Here is a 21,199-nt window from a genome sequence, read left to right as displayed (position 1 = left end):
AAAACATGCTAACATCATATTATCCTCCTTCTTGGAAAACAACAGTGTCTTACACCCCACCCAGACAGGTTTTAGATGTAAACAAGGCACGGAGACAGCTCTTATTGCAGTGATCGAAGAGGTGAGAAAAATCGTGGATACCGGAAGCTGCGCGGCCATTATTTTATTGAACCTCAGCGCAGCTTTCGATACTGTTAATGTTATGTTATGTATTTATTTTTGTATAGCGCATATGTCACCGTTCGGTCTCAGAGCGCTTGCTGAATCTGAAAGTTAGAGAGACGGGTGGCAGTGTACAGATTAAAATAGCCAGGTTTTTAGATTCTTACGGAAAGTTTTGTGGTTAGGGTCAGTTCTAATGGATAATGGTAACGAATTCCAGGTGGTGGGGCCTATTTTGGAGAAACTTCTGTCCCCATTTCTAACAGTCCGGACCTTTGGGACTTTTAAAAGGTGTTTATTTGATGAACGTAGACTCCTTCCTGGGCAGTAGCCCTGGAGCTTTCTCTGAAGGTACTTTGGCCCCTGTCCATTGATGGACTTGTGCATTAGGCAGCAGATCTTAAATTTGATGCGCTTTCTAATTGGGAGCCAATGAAGAGTCCTTAGGCACGGAGCTGGAGGGGTACGGGGAGGGAGGTAAAGAATCAGCCTTGCAGCAGAGTTTTGGAGTGTCTGAAGTTTAGTTAGGAGATCTTCGTTCACATCAGCCAATAGTGCATTCCCATAATCAAGGCGACTGATTATCAGGCCCTGGATGAGGGGTTTCCGGGAAGCAAGTGGAATCCACTTGAAGATTTTTCTCAGGCTTCTCATTTGCCCAATGCAGGTATGAACCACTTTATTTATGTGTTGGGACAGAGTCAGCTTATCGTCGATGATGATACTTAAGTTCCTTGCTGAATTTTTAGGAGCTGGGCAAGGGCCTAGGGATGATGGCCACCATTCTTCCGACCAGATTTTATTGGCCTTGCCAAATAGCAGAATTTCCGTTTTCGCGGCATTTAGCATTAAGTGGTTGGTCGTCATCCATTCTTGAGTGGAGATCATGCACTGTTGGAATCTCCCTTTGGCATCTGAGTGGTTTGGTCCTAGGGTTATCAGGATCTGGGTGTCGTCGGCGTAAGATAACGTCTCAAAGCCATGAGCTTTGATTACTTTAGCTAGAGGTGATAGGTATATATTAAATAAGGTTGGGCTCAAAATCGAGCCCTGTGGGACACCTCTATCATTGTACACATAAGATGAGGAGAACGGGCCTAATTTGACCTTTGATTGCCTACCTGTCAGATAGCTCTGAATCCATCTGTGTGCTTGACCCTCGACACCAATCTCAGTTAGCCGCTTTAGTAGGACGCTATGAGAGATGGTGTCGAAGGCCGCCGACAGGTCAAGTAAAATCAGGATGGCCGATTGCTTGGCGTCCAGGGACAGCCGGATGTTATCTAAACCTCCAGGAGAGCTGTCTTGGTGCTGTGGCAAGCTCTAAAGCCCGATTGGGTGGAGTCCAGTAATATGTTGTCCTCTAGATGTTTGGTTAATTGGGTGTTGATTAGTGATTCCATTATTTTGCCAAAGAGTGGCAAAAGAGAGATAGGACGGTAGTTTACTGGTTGCTCCGGGTCAGCATTGTTCTTTTTTAAAATGGGTCTTACAGTAGCTTCTTTCCAGGACTCAGGAAAGATGGCTTGGGCTATAGATAAATTAAAGATTGCCGTTATTTCAGTCATCATAGCAGGAGCTATTTTTGTCAGGATCTGAGCAGATGCGGGATCACTAGGGGAACCTGATTTTACTTTCTTTAATTTGTCTGTGACTTCTCCCACCGTTACAGTGTGGAATTCGAGAAGGGGTTTAGGCAGGGATCACTCGATAATCATGCAGAGGCTGAGTGATGTTGGGATAACAGGGCTGGCCTTAAGTTGGCTCCAATCCTTTCTCACAAACAGAATGTTTGCTGTTTTTGAGGAAGGAACAATGTCGAAGCAGATTCCTCTGCAGTACGGCCTCCCCAGGGTTCCTCTTTAAGTCCTACCCTGTTTAATATATACATGAGGCCTTTGGCTCAGATGGTTCTACCCTGGGGGGTTGAGTTGGTCACCTACGCCGACGACACACAGTTGGTAGTCGCCCTTTCCAGACATAATACCTCAGGCTCCAACCTCTCTTCATGCCTTTCTAAAGTCCTTGGATGGATGGACGCATCATTACTGAAGCTTAACGGTTCTAAGACCGAAATTATGATGCTAGGACACATGGCACTCACCAATTTAGACCCTTGGTGGCCGAGTTGCCTTGGGTCACCGCCCCCTCCCAAGAAACAAATCAAGAGCCTGGGTGTCTGGTTGGACCCCAACCTTAGTTTCATGATACAGGCAGGTAAGGTTGCGGCAACCTGTTATGGCATAATCAGGCTACTTAGAAAGATTCTAGTTCTTCTTCCATTTGTAGCCAGGCGTTTGTTGGTCCAATCGCTCATCTTATCACGTTTGGATTACGCGAACGCAGTTTATTTGGGCGCTCCATTGGGAACTATTAAGGTTCTGCAAACTGTACAAAATTGTGCCGCTCATCTGCTTATGGAGGTGCCTAAGCGTAGCTCGGCCAAATCCGCATTACATCAGCTGCACTGGCTTCCAGTTCAGCAAAGGATCTGGTTTAAAGCCATGTTCACTGTCCATAAATCTATCTTCGACTCTGGGCCTGCTATACTACAACCTTTGTTTCAGCTTCACCATAGTCCACGGACCCTCAGATCAAATTATAAGAACCTGTTAACAATTCCCAGGATTAAAAGGACTAGAATGGGTGGCCGTCGTTTCTCTCTTCATGCCGCAAAGTTTTGGAACAAGCTTCCCGACGGCATCCGAGGGGAACCTAATAATCTTGCCTTCAGGAAACAGTTAAAAACTTTTCTGTTCCCTTGAGCTGGAGGAATGACTAGGTACTTAATGCGCTGGGATGCCTAAGGGTAGCCGTGCGCTATACAAATGCGTAATCATTCATTCATTCATCATTGCAGTTGCTGATTGTAATATATGCACAATATGATGGGCGAGTCCCTCTTCCAATGTTTCAGTAAATAATAGCGTTGATGCTTAAACAGTCAATGTCACCAAGAACAAACATGAAAGGGATATCACTTTTCTTGGATGCTCTGCATCTGTTGTAGCTGTTCTATTGCAAATGCCCATCTCCCTTCATTATCTGGTGCTAAACCCAAAGTAAAGATACAACACAGGGAACATAATTGTGCCATTCCTGGTGCCGAATCCTCAAGGAGAAAAGCCGAAGTCCCTGAAAATGATGGACAATATGGCGCATATTAGCAACAAATAGCGATAATTATCGCTAAATGTGCTTATCACATTATTTTTTATAGCCGGCTATCGCCAGATATCATCGCAGAGATAACGTGCTATTATCAATGTTTATCTCCAAAGCGATAAAATATCCGGCGATAGCGGCAAAATGCCTGACTATCGCTGGGAATCCAGCAATATTCAGGCATCATTGCTACTGGGGACTTAACCTGAATATCCACCTCCCATTGTATTTACAGGTTAAGAAGTGGCCTGAGCATGCGTTAGGTTTTAGCGATAATCGCGCTTAGCGCAATTTTTTTTTAATCGCTTTGCCTTCCTTGCTAATAGGCAATAGCTGTGTTAGCGACTGTTTTCAGTTGCTAAAAGTTTGGGTACGCCCACTTTGCATGTCATTAGCAATAAATATCACTAACATGCAAAGCGGGCCCCAAACCTGTAGCTATTGCCTGAAAGCTGTCGCTAACTGCTGTAACTGTTTATATGCCCATGTGTGGTATCATTTTATATGTTTTAGGGACGGGAAAGTCAAAAATAACATCAAAAATTGTTTCTGATGACCATAATATCAAATAATCACGGAATATTTCAGATAAACAAAGTTTGTATAATTTTTTCGTTTACTTATATGACAAAGTGTGAAGGAACGTAAATATTACAATCAGTTTGTAACATTTTTTCGTTGACTTATATGACAAAGTGTGAAGGAACGTAAATATTACAATTACCTTTTTGGGTTTTGTTTTGTAAATATTACAATTACCTTTTTGTGTTTTGTTTTGTAACTTTTTCTTTATTGTTTGTTTTTGTTGTTTATCAAAAATGTTTCATGTATGTGTTACAGGTTCTTGCGAGTTGCTGTGAGATACAGTGAAAATGGACGTAGAAAAATGTTTCATTTGTGAAGTGGTGCTTCAAGAAGATGACGATGTATCTGTACTCACTGAAAGAGGAGTGACTGGAATTCCAAAAACATGCAAGGAGAGAAAAATATCTCAGTTTTACGTTTGTGTTGGGCAGAAAGTTTACAAGAAATGTAGAGCGCATTTTGTTAACTTTAAAACCCTGTTTCAGGAGAAAGAATCAGATCCCACAACTGCTTGTGTTCTACGGTCGTGTGAAACCCCGTTAGATTTTAGAATTTTTTTTCTGTGGTACTAAGTTGAGTTCAGTTTATACTTCAGGGAGAGGAAAAAAAATGTGTGGTTTAATGCACGAACAGTTGAATTCAAATCATCAGTTTTACAAAAATGCAACAAACGCAATGATGAATGGGCAGACAAAGTTAAGAGACGTATCCAAAATGTGTCTGATTTATATGCTGTAGATGCATGCTACCACAAACAGTGTTAGGTCAATTTTTATACTGGACAATTCATTCCCGGGCAGTTCACTGATTACCCCCCAGTATGTTCAGGTCGACCAGAGGACTCAGTTTGCCAGGAAACTTTTCTTCAAGTAGTTAAATACATGGAGGAAAATGATGAAGAACAAACTACTGTTAAAGAACTTGTTAATAAAATGCTAGAATTACTGCCAGAAGATAGCGAACCATACAGTTCGAAGTATATGAATCAAAAACTCAAAGAGCATTTTGAAGATGAAATCTTCATAGGAACAGTTGCCGGGACTGCTGATGTTATTACTTCTAAAAGTACAGCTGCTCATGTATTGCAAGAGTACCACAGTCATAGCCATGAAGATGTTGGAGAGGATCGAAACAATCTCCTTATGGCAGCTGATGAAATAATAGGAAATTATATTAAAGACATCCCTGTAGAACCAGAAATATATCTACCCATTGAAAACATGAGTAGTGTTGACTATAATGTGAGCTATATTCCTGATTCGTTAAGGCTCTTATTATCAGTTTTTGTTACTGATAACACCAACAGAGAGAGAAAAGTAGCTTCTATATGACAGGGAAATATGCAAGCTGTGCGCCCACGTGTCTTAGTTGCACTGTTGCAGTTAGGGCTGGCAATTCAATTACATGACAACACAAGCTCAAGATTTGTAGTTGAAGCAGTAAATCATATGAGATTCTGCAGCTCCTATTCAGAAGTTCTTTGTTTTGAATGTTCAGCTGCAGCAGAAAGAAGAAATACTATACCTTCCTTGGAGTCCGAATCAGACATTCCATGAGCTGCTTTTTGCCTATGAGAGATATGTGTTAACAAAGTATGGCCAGGCAATAATAGTATTCGACGGATATGGAGATACTTTTTCTACAAAATCGTGGAGGCTATTAAGTCAGCCAAAACTCATCCTACAGCCATTGTTGGCGAGGACACCGATCTTCTCATACTACTCCTTCATCATTTTCAAGAAATCCAATTTGATATTTTCCTTTCCCAAGAACCTAGGAAATCTTCCAAAAACATAACTGTGTATGATATTAGGAAATTAGCAAAAGCTTTAGGTAATGACTTCTGCTCTCACATCTTATTTGCTCATGCCATAGTAGGATGTGATACCACCTCCAAACCATTTGGATTAGGAAAACGTGACTCCATAAAGTTATAAAGAAAATCAGGCAGCTTCAAAGAAAGTGCTGCCGTATTCCAAACTTCACAAAAATAAACAGAAGAAATTGAAAATGCTGGTCTTAATGCCATTATATTGTTGTATGGAGGAATAACAGGAGACAGCACACTACATGATATGAGACTTCGAACTTTCACTTCAAAGACAGCAAAATCAACAATACATGTGAAACCGGAAGTCTTGCCTCTTACAGAGGATGCCTGCAAATTTAATTTGCTCAGAGTATATCATCAGGTGCAGCAGTGGATGGGTATTCATATGGATCCGTTACCGTGGGGATTTGAAGTGAAAGATGGAAGATTGGCTCCCATTTTAATGAGTCAAGCACCAGCCCCAGATCATTTATTAAAATGTGTGACATGTGGCTGTATCAAGAGCCAATGTGTGACTCTGCAAAAGACAGGGAATAGTGTGCACAGATGCGCGCACGGATTGTCGAGGAATAAGCTGTTGAAATTCCATGGAAGTGGACATGGATGATGATTGAAATCATTCTATTCTTATACTAAGGAGTGCTGTTTGAATTTATCTCTTTAACAATTTTCATTTGTCAGTGTCATATTGAGAAGTGCTATATTATCTTGTTGAAATTTGTTTATCCTTTTCAAATGATGTTAAAAAAAATTAAATAAAAAATAATGTCAAAACTATATTTGGCATATTAACATATAATTATCGTTATTTATTGTGTTAATCCCAATTTGATATTATGGTCATCAGAAACAATTTTTGATGTTATTTTTGACTTTCCCATCCCTAAAAACATATAAAATGATACCATACATGGGCATATAAACTGTTATACCCTATATCTCAAATAATGGGCAGCCAGTTTGAAAAATCCGCCATATTGGATTAACGCGTCATGATGGTAGACTTTTCACCATCGTTTTCTACGGAAAATTTTCAATAGGAATCCACTCACAGAAATTGTATTGCAATTAGTTCTAGGTTAGCCCATTTTTTGAACTAATTTGACTAAACTATTTGTTATGGACATATTGCCTTGCCTGGTTTGTTTGCCGTGTGATCCATGTTTAGAAACTCAATGTTTATGCTTGCTATTTAATGCTTATGCTAAATTTTAGCAATGATAGGGTGAAGCACTTAAAAGTAGCAATAGGATGTTACAGTTGTTCAAATAGTATTCACTTGCCATGTCTTGCATTACAGATTTTTTTACATCCTGTGTGGCCACCAACAATATTATATGTACTAGACTTGGGTTTTAGGAAATATACATTTTAAGGTATTATTCTGTGTTTCTTAAGGCTATCTTTATAGTGTTATTCAATAATTAAAGAGGGCTTGGCGTTACACTGTACCCTTGAAATTATATAAAGGGACTAATCATGACCAAAAACACTACCCCTGCAGTGTTGCTTTTTGGGTTGTAGTCCAGTAGGATTTCTTATTCATACTGGTGCATCAGTCTTTACACCAGGGGGGTTAGAAAAGGAGCCTACATCTCTTTGCAAGATAGTGACAACTCTTTAACAGGTTACCTCACTCAAGTCTGAAGGCGGAGGTTCTGCTTGCTGGTCAACTGACAGAACCAGATAGGAAGTTAAAAAACATAGATTGGGTGGGGCTCCCCTATGTCAGTCAGTCAGTCAAGTTCACTTTATTCGATTTGTTAAAAATCATAAAAGACTTTAAAACATTTAAATACAAATTTACAAATTTACAGGATACATAGATTTACAACGACCAGGCAAGAGAATTATATACAACACTAGGACACAGAGGCAATACAGATAAATGATAATTGAAGTGCAGCTTAAAGAGCTTAGGTAAGGTCCCCCAATGCCACCAAATGTGTTTTAGTTCTGTGAGCCGCCACCAAAAAGCTGGCTACTCCAAATATGATGGTAGTACTGCCCAAGGACATTGAGTAAACTAGAGCTGGCCTAACTTGAACAAATCCGGCCACTCTTAGAATTGGGACCAAATATTTTTTCCTAGCATCCGAATATAAACTGCAAAACATAGTAAAATGCATAATGTCCTGGTGGGAAAAATCATCACATTTACACGGAGGGCCCTCTTCTGGTTTACTCCAGGACGGGTAACGGCCTAGGGAATAATGGATTAAATTAAATCTAAATTTTATTAACAAATGTCTATGGAAGGGCTTAGTTACAGTTTTGAGATAAGGCTCAAGGGAAGGGGAACTCAGCAGCAAATAATATGATCTGACGGCGGGTTTATTCAATTCTTGCTCCTCCCGAGTCAATCTGGCCCTTTCCATAAAGATCGCTTTGGTCCATTTGATATCCTCCCTCTTGATGCAGGAAGGGGAATTAAAAAGTTCCGGACGTCCTAGCTGTAAGAAAGTATGTCTCACGTACTCCAGCCAGGCTATTCTCTTTGCATAGTCCAGGGTCATGACATCGTGTAAAATAGCATGGTTGAGGGTTAATTCATCATTTAGCCAGGTCTTTAACCAAAATAATAAAGGAGCCAGTCTAAGTTTATCGGTAAAGTAGTCTAGGCCCACCTCCCCATGAATAGAAAAGGTAGGGGTAGACTGAGGGACAGAGAGAAGACGTCTCAGGAACTTGTTTTCCACTGTTTGTATTGCGTCCTGAGAAACGTACCCCCACAGTGGAGACCCATACATAACAACAGATATACACTTAGAATTGTAAATTTTTAAAAGTGCCTCCATGGGCCTGGCCCCTAACCTGTTTGCAAATCCTAGAAGGGCTGAGGAGGCCCTCGCCAGAGATAAACTTTTGATCTTATTTTGAGGTCCCCATGTGCCATGGTCATCAAAACTAACCCCAAGATAAGGAAAAACTGTCACCCTGGACACTGCCTCGCCCTTACAGAAGAAGGATATAGGTTTACCCCTATTTCTGTGGTGGCCCACCACCATCGTATGGGACTTCTTCGCGTTAATTTTTAAATCAAGATGGTCCATGAAGGCACCAAATGATGCCAATAAGCGCTGAAGGCCCAGCCCAGTGCGAGCTATCAGGACTGCTTTGTCTGCGTATAGGAGAGCCGGGATGTTAACTTCTCCTACATGCGGGACGTCCCCCTCCAGTGCCTCAAGATGTTTGCCCAGACCGTTTATATAGATGGTAAAGAGGAGGGGTGCCAGGTTGCAGCCCTGGCGGACTCCTCTCTCTGATTTAAAACAATCAGTGCACCTGCCTTCTTCGTAACCCGCACTGTGGCAAACAGGTCCTGGTGCAATGATGCCATGAAATTCACAAGTGATTTGTCAATCCCAGACACCTATAAGATTTCCCATTGTTTTGACCTGTTCACCAAGTCGAATGCAGAGGAGAGGTCCATGAAGGCCAAGAACAAGAACCCCTCCTTGGCAACCGTATACTTGGATATTAAGAGGTGAAGGTTGGAACACTGGTCCAAGGTACCTCTTTTTGCCCTGAAACCGTACTGGATATTTGATAAGCCCCCACACCCCTCGATGTTGCCTCTAAGTTTAAATAACAAGACTCTGCCTAAGATCTTAACTGCAGAGTCTAGGAGGGAAATGGGCCTATAACACCCTGGGTCATTGCGTTGGCCCTTTTTGAAAATGTTATAAAAAAGGTGGTCGATTACAAAACAATTAAACATTCCATTACTTAAACATAAAGGTACACCCGCAAAGTAAGTATCATTTAGATTGCATTTAATTCAACTATTCGCAATGGTTTCCTACAGTTGCGCATATATTATATTTCATATTCATACAATACATGGTAAATTATGTACAATTCTTCAATTAGTGCTCGGTGATTGTCAGAGAAGAAAGGAAATTTAAAGGAGGGTGGGGTGTGATTGGAAAAGAATAAGGGACAAAGAAAAGGAATTGTGTCCTATAAACAATTCTGTCTTATTCACAGAGCATTTCCAGTCATGTTACAGATCACAGTTGTTCCCTAGAAATACACTATACACGGGAGCTGAGTTTAGCAAGTTTTCGGTAGGGCGTGTATGTGTTGATGATGTTGTCGACGTTTCGACCCCCAAGTTAAGGGCGGGTGGGTCCTCAGTTTGGGGTCTTCCTCAGGACAATTAAAAACAGTGACATTGAGCACCTAGGAAAACAGAAATGTGTATCACTAGACGGAATTATTTAAAATTTAAAAAACAGGGCAAAAGTCACGGTGTACCTACATGAGCAGGCGTTCGAGTGGTGTCCCTTCTGAATTAGGACTCGCGCCTGTAGAGTTGTTCTATAGAGGAAATAGATTAGGATTAGGAAGGATATTGCAGGCAGGTCGTGGTAAATCAGCCCGAGATAGAAAACATGACTTACTGAGTTCGCCAGTCTTTGAAGAGCATTAGTCTCTTACAGGCGTCATAGATGACGAAACTGGGACAGTATATCCGTGGGTGTGGCGTGCGTCCTACATCCACCGGGCGATAGAATTCAAAGTGTAGATAAGTTACACCATCTGAAAGAACACAGAGAAACTGTACTCCTTCATATTTCACCTCATCGTTGAAGAGAGAATACAATAGAGGTTATTAATCCGTCAAGAAAAAGGAGACCAGAAAACCTACTGGTCGACATCATGCCCGCATCAGACTATGGAGGGCAAAAGAGGAGCCAAATCTCTTAGAAGTGGTATCCCATGGGCATTATTATAAAACGATTAGGAGAACAGCCGACATCCGTAGTGGATACACTGTGTTATTATGACAATCATTAGTCCGTAACTAGAAAAGTGGGGCTGAATGAGTTAACCAAGACCGTGAGTGCTACTCCCCGATACTTGATTGTTCTGACATTGTGATTCGCAAAACAGCGAGGAGCGGACATACCTGTGTTACTGCTGACGGATCGTTCACAGTGACAGCCCGAAGGCGCTCGTAATCCCATACAGATAGCGGGCGTGTCTAGGGGGCGTGTCCCGGCACCTCGCGGTGCAGCCGCTGGCTGCTGCGCGGCTGAAGGACTACGTGGGGCGCATGCGCCGGAATGGTGACACTGTTTACACTACGGACCCGGGATTCCCTGGTTAGATGTCTAAAGGTCTGGTTGAGTTGCTATGTTACATATCGGTGTCTCTAAAACCCGAAAAAGTCACGAACATTAAGACAACGCACTGATAATTCATCAGGTTAACATACTCTTTACACATCGGTATATATACAATCAGACATCACCACGGACATTCTGACAACGTACTCCTTTGGCGGGACATGAACACCAGTATTACTAGATGTTATAATACCATCATGGGTCCCTGAATATATACTTGTATGTGCATATATGGTCGTTTCACTCTGTAAGTGCCATTGTTTTCCACAGTACCCATGCCTTATGCGATTATACCGACATATTGAACTCTGCCACCAGTCAAATGAGTCCGTTATCCCAATGTCCGTGGTTCTGTCTGATTGTATATACACCGATGTGTAAAGAGTTATTCCACCCGATTCCTTAACTCTGTCTCCCGCCAAAGGAGTACGTTGTCAGAATGTCCGTGACTTTTTCGGGTTTTAGAGACACCGATATGTAACATAGCAACTCAACCAGACCTTTAGACATCTAACCAGGGAATCCCGGGTCCGTAGTGTAAACAGTGTCACCATTCCGGCGCATGCGCCCCACGTAGTCCTTCAGCCGCGCAGCAGCCAGCGGCTGCACCGCGAGGTGCCGGGACACGCCCCCTAGACACGCCCGCTATCTGTATGGGATTACGAGCGCCTTCGGGCTGTCACTGTGAACGATCCGTCAGCAGTAACACAGGTATGTCCGCTCCTCGCTGTTTTGCGAATCACAATGTCAGAACAATCAAGTATCGGGGAGTAGCACTCACGGTCTTGGTTAACTCAGTCAGCCCCACTTTTCTAGTTACGGACTAATGATTGTCATAATAACACAGTGTATCCACTACGGATGTCGGCTGTCCTCCTAATCGTTTTATAATAATGCCCATGGGATACCACTTCTAAGAGATTTGGCTCCTCTTTTGCCCTCCATAGTCTGATGCGGGCATGATGTCGACCAGTAGGTTTTCTGGTCTCCTTTTTCTTGACGGATTAATAACCTCTATTGTATTCTCTCTTCAACGATGAGGTGAAATATGAAGGAGTACAGTTTCTCTGTGTTCTTTCAGATGGTGTAACTTATCTACACTTTGAATTCTATCGCCCGGTGGATGTAGGACGCACGCCACACCCACGGATATACTGTCCCAGTTTCGTCATCTATGACGCCTGTAAGAGACTAATGCTCTTCAAAGACTGGCGAACTCAGTAAGTCATGTTTTCTATCTCGGGCTGATTTACCACGACCTGCCTGCAATATCCTTCCTAATCCTAATCTATTTCCTCTATAGAACAACTCTACAGGCGCGAGTCCTAATTCAGAAGGGACACCACTCGAACGCCTGCTCATGTAGGTACACCGTGACTTTTGCCCTGTTTTTTAAATTTTAAATAATTCCGTCTAGTGATACACATTTCTGTTTTCCTAGGTGCTCAATGTCACTGTTTTTAATTGTCCTGAGGAAGACCCCAAACTGAGGACCCACCCGCCCTTAACTTGGGGGTCGAAACGTCAACAACATCATCAACACATACACGCCCTACCGAAAACTTGCTAAACTCAGCTCCCGTGTATAGTGTATTTCTAGGGAACAACTGTGATCTGTAACATGACTGGAAATGCTCTGTGAATAAGACAGAATTGTTTATAGGACACAATTCCTTTTCTTTGTCCCTTATTCTTTTCCAATCACACCCCACCCTCCTTTAAATTTCCTTTCTTCTCTGACAATCACCGAGCACTAATTGAAGAATTGTACGTAATTTACCATGTATTGTATGAATATGAAATATAATATATGCGCAACTGTAGGAAACCATTGCGAATAGTTGAATTAAATGCAATCTAAATGATACTTACTTTGCGGGTGTACCTTTATGTTTAAGTAATGGAATGTTTAATTGTTTTGTAATCGACCACCTTTTTTATAACATTGTACTGACCCAGGTCGATGAGGTAAGGGTTTACCCCATTATTACCTACCACCCTTTTTGAAAATGGGCACGATGATTGAAGTGGACCAACTACTAGGGAAAATGTTTTCATTTGCAGCTGTAAAAACGTGGGTTAAAACCCCTGCCCAGAATTTAGGGGAGTACCTGTAGAAGTCAGCCTGGACCCGTCCGGCCCCGGATCTTTCTTCTTAGACGTCTCCAAGATAGCTCTCTCTACCTCGGCTTGGTTAAAGGTTAGGGGAGCGCACTCCAAGGCCGTCCATGGCTTTTTGGGGGCGCCAGGCTCTTTGTCAATATATACCTCTCTAAAGTGGCTAATCCACTTTTCGTCTGGAACAACACAATCCAGGACCGTGTTGTCCACATCTAAAAAGAGAGGTTGGTTAACTATGGCCCAAAACTGGGAGCTGTCGCAAAGTATGTCAGTAGACATTAGTTTTTCCCAGGCCGAGTTTTTTATGTCCTTTTTCCTCTCGTTGATTATTACCTTATATTCCTTTCTCAACGAGGCTATCGCTAACCTGTCTCTCGGGGAGGTTTTTAGGGCTGCCATTAACGCCTTATGGGCTTTAGAGCATTTTTTGTCAAACCATCTGTGTTTCTTATCCACCATCTGAGATGGCTTGGCCGTCAATGCTCCCGAGATTTGGACACAAATACACTCAAATGCCCCCATGATCTCTGGGGCAGAAGCGCAGCGGTCCTGGCAAGTTGTTATGTACCCCTCAATGGTGGGAAGTAGGTCATCCATAAAGTTCCCCGGTACTACGTTGGCCCATTTGAGTCTTCTCCCTTGATCTACAGGGCGTAGGGCAGGCCCCGGAATGTCATGACGAGGTTTAAATCCCATGTGGTCTTCCCAGAGTAACTTAAGCAAGACCGGGTTGTGATCACTATAGGTTGAGACTATAGCGTTGTAGAACACAGCCCTATGTAATATGCCCGGGGTCAAGAAGACATAATCCAGAATGGTACCGGGGTCAGAACCTTTAAACGTGACAGTTCTTATCCTTCCCTCTGAGATGCAGGCTTCATACAAATTATGGTTGGCAAGCAACTCCTCAAGGGCCTCCCCCGACTTAGTGTGCTCAAAATGGGGGGTCCCTGTGCCTAACAAACCCTCCTGTTCACCTAAAAAACATGGTCACCACATGGATGAACGTTAAAATCACCTAATAAAATAAATTTGAAATTAGTGTAACTTTTGTTTTGACTGAGTATAGTAAGAGCGTGGTCCAGAGCAGCTATGTGGTCGTTTCCATTGGCCCTGTCCCAAGAATTATAAAAATGTAATATTACAATTTTGCAGCTATGTGATACAGCCCACTCTACGATTAGTAAGTTTGGTGAACCACTTGGGATCATCTTAAAAGTGCCCTTGAGATTTAGTGAGAATAAGAGGTATAAGCCTCCCTTTGGTCTACCGGCTGTGCTCGGTACAGCTGGGATTGCAAATGTGGTAAAACCATCCAGCCAGAAGTTTGGAGAGGTATCCCAGGTTTCTCGACACGCTATGATGTCATGGCTGCTGATGTACCCAGTCCAGGCAACATCAGCCCTCTTTGATCTGGAGCCAGCTATGTTCCAACTGACCAGTTTGCAAAGCCGTGGTCAACAAGGAAGATGGTACTAACACTATCCGACAGTGGAATGGTTGACTGTCAATCAATTTCCTCGATGTCAGATAGGGGAGAAAAACAATTTCTCAAGGGTAGCCCATCAAACTCCTTACTTTGGTGCATAGATTGTATAAATGGGACGTTCTGGATAAGGTCCCGCCTTGGTTTAGTGTGTGTGTGCTGTATGTAACCCTCTTGCCCTGTCCCGCCGACTTCATTGTTTGGGCTCCTTCTTATTTGCGCTGAATAGTTAGGCCTGGTTTGAGTCATAGGAGGGGGTTAGAAGAACCCCAGGGGGATTGGTCTCATCTGGTCTCCTCCCCTAACATCAGAGCCGTCCCAGAAAAGTCTATCGGCCATGTCAGGGCTGTCAAAATTGATAACAGCACAGTCCCCCTGTACTAACTTTGGTCATTTCCCGATCCAGCCCACCCTGTTAGCAAATATGATCCTGTCAGCCACTCGAGTCCCGCCACTACTAGCATCTGCGCACCAAGACTTAGCCTTAATTATTAAATCAGCCGCTGATTCTGTCCTTCCCTCTACTAATGGGGGTACGCCAACAAAGATGGCCACCAGTGGCGCGGCCGCCGGGGGTAAATCAAGAATCGATTTACTTCCCCTGGCCCTCTTACTCGGGCCTGGGTTGGGTGGGTTAAGTGGATGACTAACACTCCCTTGAAATCCTGCCCCGTGGCGTCCTGCGCCTGCGGCTGTATTAGCGCTCTGAGGATTTCCTTCGCCCTCCATGGTTGCAGGCGACCCGGAGCTACAAGACGACCGAACCTCTACCAGAATCAAGTGGGGCGACCCCTGTGACAGAATGGAAGACTGGGGTAAGATCATTAACCAGTTTGTCAATTAATGAGCATTTCTTCAATAACCCAGAAAGGCAAGTGTTCAGTGTGTCCACTATGTCCTTAGCGATCCCCACTAGCAAAGGCTCGATCCGAGCAAGGAACAATGTCTCTAACTGGTCTCCCAGATTAATATCAGGACCAGGGGGTACAAATGGGGTACCCTCGGTGTACTCCAGCCTCTCCAAGTTCCGTGTGACAGCACTGCCAGTGGTTTGTTGGCTCAATGACGAGTTCGGGACCACAGGATTCCCTTGTGGAGAACAAACAGTTTGTATCAACGGCAAGTTCACATTGGATATGACCACCTTAGGTTCAAGAGGGATAACAGGAGCATGTTTGGCGACAGAAGATAGTGGGAGCGTGGGAGATAGGGTGGCCGATAATCCCAGTTCAAGTTCGGCATTTGCAATTTCCTTAGACAACGTGCCCACTGCAGATGACAGGTAAGAAATGATAGACTCAGAGTGTCTAGGTAACTTAGCCTTCTTTCCCCCCTCATCAGTCAATAAAGTTTTCTTTCGCTTACCCATTGCGTGATGTCAAGGGAGTTGCCCTGCCCTGCCTCCTCCGGCCCCGGATGGCCACAGACGGCCCGCCCTCTGCCCAGGCTCAGCCCGGCGTCGCCCGCGCGCGTCCCGCGACGCGGGAGGAGAAGCTCGTCTTTATGCACCTCCGGGCGCGGGATTGTGAGGCGGCGTTTCAGCGTCCCTGTCAGGGAAGCAGGGGACACTGGAGAATGTAGGCTCAGTGCCGCTCTCCCTACACGGCGGCCGTACGCCCAACAAACAGCAGCGAGGGAGAGCCTGAATGTCCGCGGGTCCTCTCCCCTCAGGAAATGCAGGTGAGCAAGTTGTTTTGCCCCCACGAGCCTGAGCTCCCCTATGTTTATCAATGTTTATTGGGACACATCTGCCAAATCACATTTCATGCCTTGATTTAGGGGTTTCCAAGGATTTACATGGCAAATACCGAATTAACAAGCTACCGTTAGAATTTCCCAGACCCTTTCTCGTAATAATATATAGGGTTATGGATGGCTGATTTTGAATGGTCCTCTGTTTACAATTAAAGTGTCATTCTAGAAGCCAAGTGCTTAAAATATTTGTTACTTCTTCATTATAAATGAAATAAAAATAAAAAAATTAAATAAAGCCACTTACATTGAGCTCATCGCAAGTTAAGTGGTTTTAGTTTATTTTATTTTATTTTCCCTATTCCATATTCCGACGAGCTCCCACTCCCCACCCCACTGCTCTTATCTGCACTGGCCACGGCTGATAACAAATTCCTCCATTTTTTTTAATTTCCCTTTAAAGAGGGCATTTAATGAAGACGAAAAATACTGCCCTCTTTACTCAGTTCTGCTTCACTACCAATCACAAACAATTGGCCTTCTAAATTCTCACTTTGTGTGATAATGTTCTGCAGAGGTTTTCAGACATAGTGTGACATCATTTACAGATGAACCCTTTGAGAACATAATTCCAAACTCATTTTTTTACTGTTGAAACTTATATGTAAGGTGTAAAGTGACAACCTGACTCATAATGATTGAAATCATTCTATTCTTATACTAAGGAGTGCTGTTTGAATTTATCTCTTTACCAATTTTCATTTGTCAGTGTCATATTGAGAAGTGCTATATTATCATAAGATCATTCATCCAGTTGTAGTGTAGCTGTAGCTTCGACGTACTTCTTATTTAGGACCAATAAGGCAGTACTTTGTCATATGAAGCAAAAGTGCAAGTTATAAAATTGTTCTAAGTAGGAAAGTTGTCTTCTGCAATGTTGTTGTGTGCTTTACAGTGACCTGCACATTTACAACTGGAGGCAGGACTTGAGGGGGTTACTGGGCTATGATGCTTATGTTTTTTCTTTTGCTTTGGACCTCCCCCAAATATGTCCTTGAGAGGTGTTGAAGAACTTTTGGCCTGTTCATTTTAAGGTGCAGTTGTGTTAATTACAAAAGATTTTAATATAGCAAATGGATTTACTTCTGATGTAAACAATAATGCTAAGCCGACAATATTTGTAATGTTTAATTTTCATTTTCTCTGCAATCATTTATTCAAATATGGTGTCATAAACATAATGCAAACTTTATTCCCCACGGATAAAACTTGCGGCCTAAACGCTAGTGATGGCTAATTGAAAACTGGCTGGATCTCAGGATTACGACTTTTTATGGGACTTACATATAAGCAGTAATGTGTCCAAGCAGCAGACATGCCTGTGTAGCCTCAGTGTTTCTCCACTTATTGGGTCTAGTATCTAGGATTTGTCAAATAGTTTGAGGTAGATTACATGTCAACATTAGATTTAGACACCTTGCATTAAAAAGAGGACTACATGATCTACTGCAAAAACTGAAGAACTGTGGACATAATTAATCCACTAACTAGTCTATAATCTGATCCACCTCTATAGGATGAAGTGAGAAGGTTAAGTGCAATGGTAGGGAGTTTGGATTCTTTCTGTTTGTAAACCTGAGGAAGCCTTACATTTACCTTTAAAAACACAACCTGAGTTAAAAAGTGAAAACAGGGAAGAAGATTATGTGGCTAAGAGACCCTAATTGGGCAGCATCATCGATTAGAGTCCCAGGACTCTAAACATTCACTGTATCAACTTCACAGTTGGAAGAAACAGTGACAGGATGAGAATGATTGTGGTAATCAGTATTCGTTCAAATCAATTAATTCATTGATAATCAGCTAGTTGTGATACAAAAAGGCATTGGAATTTGAGATCAAAGTCCTGAAGTATGAATCCTAGGTTGAAAACCAGTCACTAGATTTTGCACGCTGTCAGATTTGCGACCTGGGTCATATTTTGCGATGTACCTGGCCTTTCAGCCACATTGCAAATATTAATTCGAAGAAGGTTTCCAAAACCTCCAACCTCCTTAAAAAGTAGGAGGCCAAATGCATTTCTGAGACAAGTAATGCCTGCAAATACAGGGATGGAGGACTGCAAGAGACAGCAGACCACCATCCCTGTCTTCTCATTGCATGGAGCAAAGGGATATGGGCTTCTTAAAAGAAAAAAACTTTACATTAGAAGAATAACACCTGAGAAGGATACATTGGTGCCCTAGACCACTCTCTGCTCGCCCTTAGTCTGCCCACCAAGATTTAAAAGGTTAAAGTTGTCCAACCTGACCTGCAATCCTTTGTGACTTAATTACCACCCCAGGTCAGGTGCTAGTAACTGATCAACCACAAATGTCATCAGAAAAAACGGATACCTTACATTTCTAACTGCAAACAGTAGGGTGATGCCCCTTTAAAAGCCCTCTTATTTGTATATTGAAAATAGTCAGTCAGTCAGAAACCTTTATTCGATTCCAAATGAAACCATAATAGTTCACAAGGAAATCATACAATAATAAAATAAGACAATATTTCCAAAAAAGCATAAAAAATATCTTTGGCAAACAATTAGATACCTGATTACATACTTTTACATTGCATATCATTTCTTTATTATAAAACAATTTTTATAACATTAAGCACAGAGCTGCAAATTGTGGCATTTGCTAAGGAATGTAAATAATGAATACCCTCTTTATGGGAGCGGAATTTTTTTTTGTTTAAAATTGGTTTAAGAAAGTGCACCCTGGGTCTTTATATAATGTGCAAAATAGCATTAGATGCATGGTATTTTGTTGGGCTATGTTATTACAAGGACAGGGGGGTAGCCTCTCACACCACTCCTCCTGTTTTGGAAAAGCCACAAGACAGTGCAGCGTGCCTAAGCAAAATCCTGTCATTAAAAAACGTGCATTACTCTGCAAGCTAAAAGACAAATAAAATTGTTGCTGTTTTAAGCTGGATAAGCGCCAGCCAACCATCCTCGTCCTACTTGATTTATCTGCGGCATTTGACACCATCTCCCACCACATTCTAATTCAATGGCTGTGGGAGATTGGTGTCAGAGGAAACGCCCTAAAATGGTTTTCCAGCTATCTATCCAATCGCACAACAGTGGTCCAGATCGACAAAAACAGAGCCGGCGAAAGACCTGTAAAATGGGCGTTCTCAGGGCTCTATTTTGAGCCCGACGCTTTTTAATGTCGACATGACTCCTTTGGCCAAAGTGATCAGAGCCCATGACTTTGACGTTCTGTCTTATGCCGATGATACTCAGATCCTAGTTACACTAGACCCTGATCCAAATGAAATCAAACAACGTTTCAAAAACTGCCTGATACAGGTTGAGGAATGGATGACCACTAATCACCTGCAGTTAAATGGCAGTAAATCAGAGATTAGGCTCTTCGGCAAAGCAGTAGAACATTGGACAAATGACTGGTGGCCAATCACTTTAGGTAGCTGCCCAATACCAAAGGAATCAGTCCGAAATTTGGGTTTCCAGATGGATAATAAATTGACCATGAATAACCCAATTAATCACATCATTGGTACCTGTTTTGGACTGATGCGTAGCTTGATGAAGATTTTCAAGTGGATCCCTGTACAGGCCGGAAAGCCATTAGTCCAGGGTCTAATAATAAATAGATTAGTCTACGGAAACGCGCTCTTAGCTTCCATAAATGAATATCATCTGAGCAGGCTCCAGGTTTTTCAGAACACTGCAGCTCGGTTGGTTCTTAACCTCCCACGAAGAACTCCATCAGTTGCCTGTTTAAGAAGCCTGCACTGACTTCCGGTAAAAAAGCGAATCCTCTTTAAATTTTTATGCCTGGCTCATAGACAGATGTATGGAAAAGGCCCTAAGTACTGGTCCAAAAAATTGAGATGGTATCGGCCTAAAAGAGAACTCAGATCTGGAAACGAACTCCTATTGACTCCTTTAAAAATACGAACGTCCAGAAATGGTGGTCGTGCATTTTCGTTTCTGGCTCCTGCTTCATGGAACAAAATGCCCATTCATCTCCGTAGTATCCCTGAACACGGTTGTTTCCGTAAGAGATTAAAGAGCTGGCTTTTTGCAAATTAATTGCCCTTCCCTTCTGTCAGAGACTGCTGCAAGCGCCATGAGACTCCATGGATGTGATTTGTGCGCTATACAAATGTCCCTGACTTGACTTGATGATAAAGTCAGCTCAGATCCAAAAGCTTCTTTTATGGACATTTTCATGTTTGGCAGTATACACTCAGGCTTATAATAAAAATCTTCTAACCCTATCTTATAAAAAGTTTGTTTAACGTAGCGTAACAAGGGGACCGCCATTGCATTGCCTAAATTCATGCAATCTTTTAAGACAAGTCAAGAGAAATGAAGTTCCTATGAGGACCAAATTATCCCCCATAAAAACAGGGGTGCCATGTGTATTCTGTCTGTAATATGATCCATGCCAACCTTGGAGTGGCAAAATGATGTAGGGGACGTAGACTGGATAAATAAAAGTCTCTTCAAAAATGTGTTCTCGATTATTTGAATTGGGGTACTCTTTTGATATCCCCACACTCCTGCACCGTAAGTTGCTCCCAACAGACATTTTGATTTGTACAGGGTAATCAGCTCTGCAACAGGCTTATTGTCAAGTTTGGCCGCAAATCGAAACAACCCCTCAATGACTTTAGAAGATTATTGCACCCGGGATACTAAAAGTTGATCCCAATTTAAATTAGAGTTAAAAACATTCCCCAAATAGCTAACAATTTTTACCTTCTCAATAACTCTCCCATTCAGTGTGTATTTTTGTGTTTTCGTTAATTTTGGCCCACATACCATGACAAAGGATTTCTTATAATTCACTTTCAGGTCTCGTGACATCATATATTTGGTGAGAGCATCCAAACATCCCTGTAGGCTATTGGCAGTCAAGGCCATCAAGACCGTATTGTCAGCATACGAAATTAAAGGTACTTGGGCACCTGCTATTTTTGGGAAGTCCAAGTGTTTCT

At 42.4% G+C, this 21,199-nt stretch overlaps 1 long non-coding RNA gene across 1 annotated transcript; it reads right to left on the bottom strand.

Moving 5' to 3' along the window:
• Positions 1–9,715: 9,715 nt before the first annotated feature.
• Positions 9,716–10,279, bottom strand: LOC144773487 (uncharacterized). The gene is made up of 3 exons (XR_013599989.1): positions 10,150–10,279; positions 10,008–10,066; positions 9,716–9,928 (listed from the first exon to the last, which is right to left on the bottom strand). It is a non-coding gene; the product is annotated as an uncharacterized LOC144773487 (long non-coding RNA).
• Positions 10,280–21,199: the final 10,920 nt, after the last annotated feature.

The sequence above is a fragment of the Lissotriton helveticus genome, chromosome 1_1 (assembly GCF_964261635.1).
Source record: "Lissotriton helveticus chromosome 1_1, aLisHel1.1, whole genome shotgun sequence".
Taxonomy (NCBI): Eukaryota; Metazoa; Chordata; class Amphibia; order Caudata; family Salamandridae; genus Lissotriton; species Lissotriton helveticus.
This window is presented reverse-complemented; position numbering and strand designations above follow the sequence as displayed.